The sequence below is a fragment of the Dipodomys merriami genome, unplaced genomic scaffold (assembly GCF_024711535.1).
Source record: "Dipodomys merriami isolate MVZ:Mamm:240054 unplaced genomic scaffold, mDipMer1.0.p SCAF_9, whole genome shotgun sequence".
In the NCBI taxonomy this organism is placed as follows: Eukaryota; Metazoa; Chordata; class Mammalia; order Rodentia; family Heteromyidae; genus Dipodomys; species Dipodomys merriami.
Genome location: NW_027206512.1, coordinates 56644884 through 56657047, shown reverse-complemented (window position 1 = coordinate 56657047; position 12164 = coordinate 56644884).

Below are 12164 nucleotides of genomic sequence, written 5' to 3'. Positions count from 1 at the left end.
ACTGAATAAACACCTGGGCCAAAGAAGAAACTAAGGAAGAATTTAGAAAGCTCTTACAACTCAATGAAAAATGAAAACATGTAACGACGGAACCTCTAGGATACACCAAAAGCAGTGCCGAGGGGAAAGTTCATAGCCCTAAGCATACACATAAAGGCAATAGAAACAGCTCCAGTAAATAACCTTATGATGCAATTAAAAGAGCTAGACAAACAAGAAAAACTCAAATCTAAAACTACTAGATGGAGAGAGATAGCAAAGATGAGGGCAAAATAAGTGAAATAGAAACTAAAAGTTTATATATAAAATCAATGAAACAAAAATCTGTTTCTTTGAAAAAATTTATAAAATTGACAGACCACTTGTGAGATAAATGAAAAAAAAGAAGCAAGGAAATTCAAATCAACAAGATCAGAGATGCCACAGGAAACATTATAACAAACATCCAAGAAATCCGAATGATTATAAAGGACTACTTTCAAAACCTATGCTCACAAAAGAAGGAAAACCTAGCAGAAATGAAGTCCTAGAAACATTCAAACTGCCTAAACTGAACCAATAACATAAACAAACTACACAAATCAATAAAATACAAAGAGATAGAGGAAGTAATCAGAAGTCTCAGAACAAAGAAAAGCCCAGGCCCAGATGGATTCACTTCTGAATTTGATATGACTTTTAAAGATGAACTAATACCAATACTCCTCAAGTTTTTCTGTGAAACAAAAACAGAGGGAGCAATCCCAAGCTCATTCTATGAAACTAATATCACACTCATCCCAAGACCAGGTAAGAATCCAAGAGAACTACAGACCAATTTCTCTGGTGAACACAGATGCAAAGCTTCTCAATAAAATATTAGACAACAGAATCCAAAAATAATTTTTTTTAAAAAATCATACCTTATGACCAAGTAGATTTCATCCCACAGATGCAAGGCTGGTTTAACATATGCAAATCAATAAATGTCACCACAGCAACAGAGCCAAGGTCAAGAACTATGTGGTCATCTCAATAGATGCAGAAAAATGTTTCAACAAAATGCAACACTATTCAGGTTAAAAGATCTGGAGAAACTTGAAACAGAATGAAGATTCTTAAAACAATAAAAGCTATATATTGGGGCTGGGAAGATAGCTTAGTGGTAGAGGACTTGCCTTGCATGCATGAGGCTCTGGGTTCAATTCCTCAGCACCACATAAGCAGAAAAAGCTGGAAGTGGTGTTGTGGCTCAAGTGGTAGAGTGCTAGCCTTGAGCTGAAGAGCTCAAGGACAGTGCCCTTGCCCAAAGCTCAGGCCCCATGACTGACCAAAAAAAAAAAAAGCTATATATGACAGACCAACAGTCAAAGATATAAAAGAGCTATATAATGAAAACTATACAAATCTAAAGAAAGAAATCAAATAGGACACCAGGAAATGGAAAGACCTTCCAGGATAATGGATAGGTAGAGTCAATATTGTGAAAATAGCCATACTGCCAAAAGTAATATACAAATTCAAAGCAATCCCCATCAAAATCACAATGAATATGGAGAACAAAATACCTAGAATAGCCAAAACAATTCTAGGCAAAAGAAACAATGAAGGTGTTATCAAAATACCAGATTTCAGACTCTACTACAGAGCCATAATAACAAAACCAGCTTGGTATTGGCAGAAAAATAGACCTGAAGATCAATGGAACAGATTAGAAGACCTAGAAATAAAACTACATACTTATAGTCATCTGATATTTGACAAAGGACCCAAAGACATATAGTGGAAAGAACATAGCCTCTTTAACTACTGGTTTTGGAAAAACTGAGCAGCCATATGCAGAAAACTCAAAGTGGATCCCTGCTTGTCACTATGCACTAATGTTGACTCAAAGTGAATTAAAGACCTCAACATCAGACCAAATCTCTGAAACTACTGCAAGGGAGACTAGGAGAGACTTTAGAACTTATAGGTACTGGCAGGCAGGGACTTCCTGAATAGAGTCCCAGAGGCACAACAGATAGGCAAGAGACTCCAAAAAATGGGACCACATTAAAACAAAAAGTTTCTGCACAGCTAAGGGCATAGCTACTAAACTAGAAAAACAGCCAACCAGTTGGGATCTTTACCAGCAATACATCAGACAAAGAACTACTATCCAATATATATGAGGAGCTCAAAAAACTAACCCCTCCCAAACCTAATAAACCAATCACTAAATAGGTAAGGGATCTAAAGAGGGACTTCTCAGAAGAAGAGGTAAGAATGGCAAAGAAACACATGCGGAATATTCATCATCCCTGGCCATAAGGGAAATGAAAATCAAAACAATCCTGACATATCATCTTACACCAGTTTGATTGGCCAGTATTATGAATTCTGACAACAAATGCTGGCAGGGATTTGGAGAAAAAGGAACCATACTGCACTGTTGGGGTGGGGTGGGGTAATGTAAACTAATACAACCACGCTGGAGGTTTCTCAAGAAACTAAACATAGACCTTCCCTACAACCCAGCCATACCACTCGAAGGCATGTATTTTGAGCATCATGAACCAGGATATGACAAGGACACCCGCACATCCATGTTTACTGCCACACTATTCCCAATAGCCAAGACAAAGAAACAACCCACAATGGATGAATGGATACAAATAAATGTGGCACCTATATACAATGAAAATTTCCACAGCCATTAGACAAGATGAAATAATGTTATTTTCAGAGAAATGGATGGAACTACAACAAATCATGTTGTGATCAGAGAGACAATTGGCACATTGTTCTCCCTAATATGCGGAAGTTAGATTTAAAACACAGTAAGAAATGACAAATTATACAGAATTCTAGACACCCAGTGAGATCCAAAGAGTTCAGTCTTAGGAAAAATCACCAAGTTGTCAATACCCAAAATTCTTTTCATACATATATAAAATAATATGCATGAAAGGAATGCCAATGATATGGAAACCTAGGACCTTTTTCTTATTTTTTTTTCATTTTCTGATGACTGTATTCCTTACCTCATATACAGTGTATACATGTGCACATCTGAGGGAAGGCACAGAATCAGTGGAAAGTGGGTGAATCAGCAGTAGAACTCATTGGCTGTACTGGACACTGATGAAAGTGAACTACTCAACTCATGGATGGTGCTGGGAGGGAGAGTGGGAGAGAATGATGGAACTGATGAGACTATGCAAAAAGAAGGAGGAAATGTACTTATTACCTGAGGTATGGAAGGGTAACCCTGCTGTCTATCACCTCTAAAATAATGATGATGATGATGATGATAGTAATAAAAGAAAAGTCTTTAGGAAAATGCCAGCCCTGGGCATGCTCTACCTCCTCCTTCTTCAACACGTCTGGGATCAGCGGCCATTTTATTCATGGAGGTCCCTGAGAAGAGGCCTTGTCCCAGAAAGTAGTCATCCACCCACCCCTGTGCAGAAGAGAGGGCTGGCTGCTGCCAGGCCTGGCCAGCTCCCACAGGGGGGATGCTAAAAGGACCCCACAGCCATAGCCACCCACGGCCAAGACACCACAGGTGCTGTGGGGGCCTCAAAAGCTGGATTCAGTGTTGTCTGAGATCCATGTGAGACAATGTGCTACACTTGGAGTCACACAGAAGCATCACCATTAAAAAAGAAGAAGAAATGGGATGAAAGGCAAACAAGGCCAAAGCCAAAGTTCTTAGGGGGTTTTGAAAAACTCTGTGTTCATGGTATGAAATAATGAGCTTCATTGTAAAATGTTCAGACATGTGTATATTAGAGCTGGATCATATTTATCCCTGTAGTGCTGTTTCCCTCCTCCACCCTGCTTGTCCTTCCGAATAGCATCCCTGTTCTACTTTTATGTCTCTCTTTTTTTTTAATTGTCAAGGTGATGTACAGAGGGGTTACAGTTACATAAGTAAGGCAATGAGTACATTTCTTGTCAAGCTTGTTAATCCTTCCCTCATTTTTTCTCCTACTTTCCTTCCTGCAACCAACTCCACAACCCCCACCCCAAGTTGTACAGATCATTTCCAACATATTGCACTGGTTCTACCCTTGTCATTCACTTAATATTATCTATGATCTTTCGTGTCTTTTAAAGAAACAATCTTGATTCCCTATTTGAGAGACAGCATACGATGTTTATCTGAGTCTGCCTTATGTTGCTTGACATGATGATCTCTAATTCCATCCATTTTCTTGCAAATCTCATTATTTCATTCTACAGAACTCTGTTGTGTATATATAGTATACCACATTTTCTTTATCCATTCATATACTGATGAGGATCTAGTCTGACTGGGTAAATTCACATTTGTGAATAGTGCCAGGATAAATATAGATGTGCAGATGTCTATATAGTATAGTAAATTGGCTTGATTTCTTACACACACACACACACACACACACACACACACACACACACACACACACACACACACACACACACACACACACACACCTAGGAGTAGAAGAGCAGGAGGATCACATATTAGTTTAGTAGTGTGTTCTTTTCCTTCCTTCCCTCCCTTCCTTTCTTGGAATCCATACTGATTTCTATAATGGCTGTACTAATTTGTACCCTTACCAACAGTGTATAAAGGTTTATTGTCCACCCTGTATCCTCAACAATATTTATTTGTTTCTTGATGATAACCATTCTTACTGATATTAGATACTATTTCACTGAGGTGTTGATTTACATTTCCAGAATTTCTTTTTTTAATTATTTAATTATTTATTTAATTAATTTATTTATTTTTATTGTGAGAATACCATACAGAGGAGTTACAATTACATGGGCAAGATAACGAGTACATTTCTTATCAAGCATTGTTGCCTCCTCTTTGTTTCCCCTTCCCATCCCTTCCCATCCTCCCCCCATCTCCCACCACAGTTGTAAAGTTCGTTTTTCGACATAACGACTTGTACATCTCATTGTTGCAATGGGTCCACCTGTATCCCTAGTTATACAATTTGTTTTTTCCCTTCCCTTCCACAAATTATACCAACATCAAATACAGTGAAACCATGGGTTATACCCTGGGGGAGGGACATACAAAACAACATAGAAACCATCTTATAAATATGTTAGAAACAATTGAATGAAAAGAAAAAAAACAAAAAAAACATTTGAATGTTTATCTTGGGATTCATTCCCCTAACATCAACTTATCTGACCTTTTCTGTTTGACTCAGACATATACTAGTTATTGCAAATAATACATTTCCAGAATTTCTAAGGATGTTTAGTATCTCTTCATGTATAGTGGTTATTCATACTTTTTCCTTTGAGAATAATCGCTTAATTCATTTGTCCATGTGATTATTGGTTTGATGTTTAGTGTTCTTTTTAAATCCTTTGTATTTGTGGATAGCAATCCCCTGTCAGGTGAATAGCTGGCAAAGAATTTTCTCACTCTAGAGGATATCTCTGTACTGAGTTATTATATCCATTGTTAATGCTGATTTTTTTTAAAATTTGCAATTTCAAATTTCAATTCATGCTATAATTTAGGAGCTTAGTCCTATCAGAAAGTCATTACTGTGTCCATATCTTCAAATTTTCCTTCTCTTTTCCTGTAGTAGCTTCAAGCTGCAGGTCTTTGCTCCATTTTGAACTGAACTTCTCTGGTTTTGCTGCGACTTTCAGAAAACTTTCAGTTTTCCTTAGAATCACTCATAATAAGTACTGTGAATTTCTTCAGCCCATTTACATCTACAATAACTTGAAACAATTCATTTTCTGGTTTTGTTTAAGCTATTTTAAGTTAAGGTTCAAAAGAAAAGTCTTGTTTCCTTTGTCAAAAGACAAAGTTACAATAATTGTGTTTAAAAACTCTTAATTGGTTTGGCTTTTATTTTTGGAATTGGACAATATCTCATTACATAGAGTACAGTAAGGGTTCCAATGACTGAGCAGGAAGTTGATTGCAGACAGGGAAAAGGCTGAAGAAAGCAAGAATAAGAAATAGAAAGAGTTGGAAAAAATTATATTAAATGAAGTAAGCCAGGCCCAAAGAAATATAGGTTCCATGGTTTCCCTTATTTGTAATAACTAGTACTGTGTAGGACAAGCAGAAAAGGTCAAAAGCTATGCACATATGACCAGATAAGATGATGCTAAGTGAAATGAACCCCAAGATAGGGACACAAGTGGTTTTTTTTCTTTCTTGCTATTGTTCCTAACGTAGTTATAATGTACCATGTGATTTTTTTTGTTTCTTTGTATGTTCCTCCCCCACAGTATAACCCTGTTTTCACTATATTTGATGTTGGTGCCCTGCATCTTGTATATATACTTCTCTAATTTGGGGAGGGGAAGGGAAAAAACAAATGCTTAAATATGGATACAGGTTGACCCATTGTAACAATGAGATGTACAAGATGCTATGTTGAAAATGAACTTTACAACTTTGGGGGGGTAGTTGTGGAGGTGGGAGGGAAGGGATGGTAGGGGAAAAACAAAGGAGGAGGCAACAAAGCTAAATAGGAAATGTACTCGTTACCTTGCTCATGTAACTGTTAACTCTCTGTACAACATTTTTACAATTAAAAAATGTTCAAAATGAGTAATGAGGAATGGGTTGGTCATCCAAGTTTCTTCCAATGAAAAGTGGGAGGAGGACAATAGAAAAATAATTGATCTACATCATCTTAGATCAAGCCCCTTCTTATAATGATCAAGAGATGTAAGGATTGAAGACAGATGAAACTCTATTATTATAACAATTTAAAACTAGGCTGTTTGGGAAATTTGGGAATCTCATTAAATTTTCTCCAAGAGTCCCTGAGAATGAAATTTAAACTATGATCTGAGAAGGAATTGACTAGTGAACAAGGTCAGTGAACACAAAATAGGAGATAGCTAATGAGCAAAAAAAATGACCATAAAACCCATGTCCAAGTAGCAACAGTAGTAGCAAAGTTCATTCTCAACTATGTAGCTGGTCAACTTTTCCCTCTTGTTATGACCCCCTAAATATTTGTTTTCTCTTACTATCTCTTTTTTTCTGGGAATTTATTTAGCGATTGGTGGCTCCAGGATTCAGAACAAGGTATTCAGGTATATGTGAAAAGGATGCTCTGTGAATCACAAACATGCTTCCTATTCTTCTCTTCAGATATTTTCCAAAAACCAGTAACAAAACCCAGTACTTACTCTTCTTACTTAGGTCATTTCAAAAATATATAGTAGCTGCATTCAGGAACTGGGACCACCCATATATAACACATAGTTCTTAATGTGTTACAATATCCCAAATCTGTTTCATGTTCAATCTTAAGACACCAAAGTTATCTAAGCAGAGCTGATAAGAAGCTAGTAGCAACTGAGTTTGGCTATGCTAAGTATGTTCTTTCCATGAGATTATTTAGGCAGTTTTTTAAGTAACTACATAAGTATTAGATACCAGATATATTTTTCTTCCTATATAATTTTAACAAACAGAAAACACAAAGCATTTCACTTGGGACCCTTGTTTCAATGTAGTAAGGACGTACCTGGGGTTAATAGGAAACAGAGTTTATAAAATAATTAATTCACAGCAGCTATTCTCTAGTGATCAAAGATGGAATCATATGCAAGTGTGGTTTTAATTTCCTTTTCAAAATGAAAAACAAGCAAAACTATAAATCACATCTCCAATATTGCTATATATCTCATTTGTTCCATTGCTTGCTGACAGTCTAAGTGAAGTATTTTATTCTACAAATTCCTTGTCCATATCAAATTCATTATACTTTGTTGTTTCTAGTATTAAGTATGCACAGGACATGCAAACCCTGAAGTTATTCACAAGATTACTGAATGGCTTTCTGTGATTGACAGCAACAGGCAATCAGACATGCTAACTATCTCAGCTTGTCCTTGTACATCACACTTTACATTCCACAGAAAACAAAATGTATACACTGATGTGTGTGAGAGTGTCACACGGTGATTTATGAATTTCAGTGGGGGAAAATAGTCTCCAACTACCACTGGTTATAACAGAGATTTCTTGAATTTAGAACTTCAAATTTATGCCAGTGCTTTTGGATACAATGCTACAGAATTCACTTACAAATAGCTGAATATATATTGAAGTCTTCTAAACATTTATATCCTGTGGTAACCCAAAATTTCTGTTAGATCTCAGATACTTTACATACCAAGAGAGAGAGAGAGAGAGAGAGAGAGAGAGAGAGAGAGAGAGAGAGAGAGAGAGAGAGAGAGAGAGAGAGAGAGAGAGAGAGAGAGAGAGAGAGAGAGAGAAGAAAGAGAGAGGCAGAGATTTTGAGCCAAATTTGTCAGATGTTTTCTTTCCTCTCTTAATTCTCTTTTTCCTTTGAAGTTTTGCAGACATACATATTCTTTTATCTCTGTTTATACTTTCAAATGTTTGATATTTTTTTGTAGATACATAGATTTTGCTATGGAAATGGCTCTGAGTGTTATAAAAACCTAACAGTAGATAACACAGGTTTTTTTCTTTTCAGAATAATGATTTTGCCCAGGTCATATACTAATGTGCTGAATTAAAGTTACAACAACCCAAGAAAAACAAAAAATTATGCAAGATTTCATTTAGCTCTTGCACCCACACAATTTTACCAGTTTAATTTTTGATGATTATGTAGTGAAATGTGTATTTGTTGATCATAAATCTGAGAATAATGTTATGAGTCATCCATATTTTTGTATGATATCCTTAAAAGTTATAGATAACCACTTTCCAGGCAGGAAAACAAACTTTCAGAAAAGGAGTCTTGGACTGCAGTTCTAATTTTGGTCTCTTCATGATGTTCTAAAGTATAAATCAACAGATTTATTATTCCTTTTTGGCTTTCCCTCAGGCAAAATGGTCATTCTTTACACTTATACTCAAAAGGAACTATTGGACATCATGGATGTTTGCTAAAATAATTCTCCTTATTTGAAAGAATCCCTTACTATGGATGAATTATTCAATAACAGTTACATCTCTGTTTCTATATTGTCAAAATGAGATATTTTAAGCTCTAATATTCTCAAGTTCTTCCTGAGCAAACCGTCATAAGAATTTTTGTTTTACACTTTATGAGACATAAGATAGGCAAAATTTGGAGTAAGCAAATATATGACTAGGATGCTATGGACAAATAGCCATTTCAACTTGACAAAAACTATCAAGCTGATTTTAATTTTTTAATTGAAATGTGATAGTCTAGGATCTTTATGAAGCCCTAGTTCTTACATTGTTCAGAGATACTTGCAAAATTACTTTTGGCTCTGAGCAAAACTTTTACAATGATATATTGCTTTCAAAATATAATTCTGGAAGTCTTTCCCCATCAGTATCCCCTTTTCACAATTGAGTAAGTTGCTTTTAATGAAAGAGATACATGCTGTATGCTTTGGTTTGTTGCAGTTCATTCCTTTCAGTCATGGGAAATGATCTCTCTGATATTCGCTGTGCTGTAATTTCCTGAACAATATGAGCTTTCTGTCTGTATGTCTCATTTGGAAGGCCTTCCTGAGGTTGCCTTTGATAGTGTAATTCTTGTGGATATTGTAGTGATCTTGTGATGTTGGAGTCCTGAGGCAGAGTAAGGAAATCTGTTAACCACCAACTTGTCTCAGAGGAGAAAAGAATGACTTGAAATGATAACATTAATAATGAAAATGAAAAAAGAATAAGGACTTTTTCTCTCATTAGATAATAGAGTTGAAGTATTAATTTACATTTTGCAATGCTCATTCTAACAACATGCACTGTAGGGAAAAATGTACAAGTCTTCTGACTTGAGGAAGCAAGATCAAAACGGAGAATGTGAAAATAGCACAGGTAACAAGTGATAGGATAGCAAGCAGCATTTTCTGTTACTGGAAGAAAAGAGCATGCCCAGAAGGCAAACACTATTGAAGCTAGCTGAGAATGTTCAGTCTCACTTCTGTATGAAAAATGATGGTCATATCAAGCAGAATTGGCATTATTTTATGTGAGCTATACATCAGGTCTGGAAGACTGACTACAAAATCAGTGTTGTTTCACAAGAAATTTAGGTTTTTAATTGGTTGTCTGTGATATTTATATCTGAAATATATGGAAACCTAAGTTTAGAGAATCTACACACTGGCATTCTATTTACTTAGCACACTTAAATGTTCTGCAATTTGGTTGAGATAGGAATTTTGATCACACAGTATATTTAATAACTGAAATATTGCCCAAATAAGTGAAAATATACTTAGCATATTTAGCACATATATATGTGAAAATGTGTTTATTTGGTAGAAATTAGATGGACTGGAACAGCACTTTAAATATTTATGTTTGCTTGCAGAAAAGGGCCTTTAAAAAACAAGCTCCAATCATAGTTTATTTACTTGTATTTCTCTTGGGGAAAAACAGAACACACAAGAACAAAGAAAATGACAATATGGACATACTTTAATTGATTTTTTTTCTCATTCAGATACAGCTAAAAGAAAGGTAATTATATTTTCCAGTGCTAGGAAAGTAAAACTGGACAGATAATGTACTGTAATCTATAAGTGATCCCAGAGATCTTGAAAAATATCTAGTTTTCTGATTGAAATAATAACCTTTAGCTAAAAGATGCATCCATTAACTAGGGTCATACTTCCAAATCAATGTGGTAAGACTTTGAAGAAATAAAGTTAACTTTAAAACCTATTTTTAAATTACTTATCATTCCTATTAACATTGTATTTATTGAATTGCACAGGCATACAACCATAGGTGAAAATCTGTCTAAGTACCACATTATTCCTTGAAGAACATTTAGGCTGGTGAGAAGTATAGCAACTTTGAAGTTAGATAGTCCTAAATTGGAAAGCCGGTGTGCCTCTTCATTTCATGTGTGACCTTGGGGAAATTTCCACTTTACAACTCACTTCTCTCTTTGTCCCTTAGCCCCATGTGACAGATCTGGTGCGAGGATGAGGTGAGATAGTGTCTATAATGCTACCATTGTTCCTGGACCACAGGAGACTCACCTGGTTTGCGTTGTGTGCTTCTCAGACAGGTGACTGTTCATCACTTGGATGACAAGAGTAGCCACTTGGTACAAATTATGGGCAGAGCCCAATGAGGCAGTAGATACAGCTTGCAAAGCTGAGAAATGGGAAATGGAAAAGATGAGTTGTGAAATCAATGTTAAATAATGGATTTTGTCTGAATATAGAAGTATGGGTTTGTCTTCCACTGCTCTGGAGGAGGGAAGTTCTTTCTGTTTCTCACACAGAATAATCCCTTGTCCTTTCCTGAATCAATGACACCTAAGCCTTGTTAAGGTACAGGATGATTTGAGTTCTTCAGTATTGTCCCTCATTGTTATTTCGGCTAAGTTAACCTTATCTATCTGGAAGCTGGAAAACTGATTTTAGATTCTTTTACATAGTTGTTTGGGTTAAGCAGGCTTGAAACTGTGGACTCCTTAATGACTCTTCACTATTATGTGAGGAAATTACATAATGCGGTGCTCTAGCTTGGCATTTAACCTGAAATTTTAATTCTATTATTCGGGCATTAACCTTCTATTTTCTATAGTTCTGATTCTTGGATTATCAGTATACTTTGTTGAGTAAATTAAATGGAATGAAATGAAATTTCCCAAGTGCTCACCATGGTATTTGTGTGTGTGTGTGTGTGTGTGTGTGTGTGTGTGTGTGTGTGTGTGTGTGTGTGTGTGTGTGTGTGTGTGTGTGTGTGTGTGTGTGTGTGTGTGTACTCAAATGCTCTCATGATAACCTGTATATGCCATAAATTCAGTAAACATTTTAAATGAATGAATGACAGGTGTTCGAATAGCTAGCAACATGAATAAGTTGTGTTCTGAATGCTAAAAAAAGTGCAAAAGAAAGATCAGAGGGGGGCTGGGAAGGTGGATCAGTGGTAGAGTGCTTGCTTTGGATGCTTAAGGCCTTGGGTTCCATTCCTCAGCACCACATAAGCAAAAAGAAAAAAGCCGGAAGTGGCGCTGTGGCTCAAGTGGTAGAGCGCTAGCCTTGAGCTGAAGAGCTGAGGGACAGCGCCCAGGCCCAGAGTTCAGGCCCACGACTGGACCCCCCCTCCAAAAAAAAAAAAAAAAAAAGAAAGATCAGAGGGCTAATTAAACATATCTGAATATTTCCATGTATTTTGTTAACTATGAAAAGATGTGATTTAGAATAGTACTTATATGATTTAGAAGAAAACA